The following is a 1,677-nucleotide window of genomic DNA, read 5'->3' on the forward strand; positions in this document are numbered from 1 at the left end:
TCCAACAAACAATGTTAGATTGTCTAGAACTGAACACTAGTCACTATAAACCTGTGTGATATATCCCACAAACAATGTTAGATTCGTCTAGAACTGAACACTAGTCACTATAAACCGGTGTGATATATCCAACAAACCACGTGTAATAAATGTTAGATTCGTCTAGAACTGAACACTAGTCACTATATACCTGTGTGATATATCCAACAAACAAATGTTAGATTCGTCTAGAACTGAACACTAGTCACTATAAACCTGTGTGATATATCCAACAAACCACGTGTAGTAAATGTTATATTCGTCTAGAACTGAACACTAGTCACTTCACCATTTGTTTACAATATGCAGCAAATGTTTTTGGAGAGTTTATGAACTTCCCACTGATGTCATTTTAAAAGAAGTTGGAAAAGCTTGCACAAAGAAAGAATGAATCAGTAAAGCAGGATTCTCGTTACTTAGTTGTGATAAGGTGGCGTCATTCTACAAAAACTACTTACTTGTGATTAGGTTGTTTCAGAACCCCACCCCCTCAATACACTACTTGATGTGTTTGTAGTTACTTATCTGTCTTTACCGACCCTAATTTTGAAGCGATAGAGAAGAGGGAAAGGACACCCACCGCCAACTCGTGGGTTACTGTAATCGAACTGTGGGATTTTACTCTCACTCTTATAACACATGCATGGTGCCAAAATGCTGAGAGAGATTTTGAGGGGGGGGGGAATAAATGGTTCGTTAATCCGTAAGTAGTCCGTAAGAAAATGAAAAGCTAAATCTGTTTAAAGAACATGTAAATCATTATTTTTCATATTTCGGTTTTTTTCCCATGTGTTGGCTCAACAGTACGTTTGAGAGACTATAAAGCAAGAATTCAAGGTTCGATAGACGCAGTACAGACAGCTCTTTGTCCTGAAAGAAAACAACAATTCCTGTTTCCATTTTGACAGACGAGGCTTACCACCGCGAGATGTTTCAGACGTTTTATCAAAATGTTGATTTCATACACGACCAAAACGTTTATTTGAAATCGTTACACAACTTACGCAATTACATTTATAAACGAATACTGATTATATGTTGTTTCTTGTAAATAGGTATTACTTTTGGTAGCTATTTATCTATGTTACGAAAAAATAACAACAAACAAATAAAAAAAGCCAACCCGATAGAACGTCATTGTTCTCCTTTACTCTGTCTGCCTAAGATCTCTTGGTCTAACTTATCTTGCCTCGAACTATATTGTCTGTTGCAGCTGACTACTACACAATTATTCACACAGCCAACTGGAACTTTTACCATTTCTATGTTTTGCTGTAGGCGAATTTTCTGATTAACCTGTCGATTGTGTTGTATTTTGCAAGTCGATATTAGTTTGATATTAAGTATCAGTCGTGTAAATATCATGATGCCAGTGTTTGATATTAAGTATCAGTCGTGTAAATATCATGATGCCAGTGTTTCATATTAAGTATCAGTCGTGTAAATATCATGATGCCAGTGTTTCATATTAAGTATCAGTCGTGTAAATATCATGATGCCAGTGTTTCATATTAAGTATCAGTCGTGTAAATATCATGATGCCAGTGTTTCAATATTAAGTATCAGTCGTGTAAATATCATGATGCCAGTGTTTGATATTAAGTATCAGTCGTGTAAATATCATGATGCCAGTTCCCC

Source organism: Limulus polyphemus, unplaced genomic scaffold (genome assembly GCF_000517525.1).
Source record: "Limulus polyphemus unplaced genomic scaffold, Limulus_polyphemus-2.1.2 Scaffold7249, whole genome shotgun sequence".
Lineage (NCBI taxonomy): Eukaryota > Metazoa > Arthropoda > Merostomata > Xiphosura > Limulidae > Limulus > Limulus polyphemus.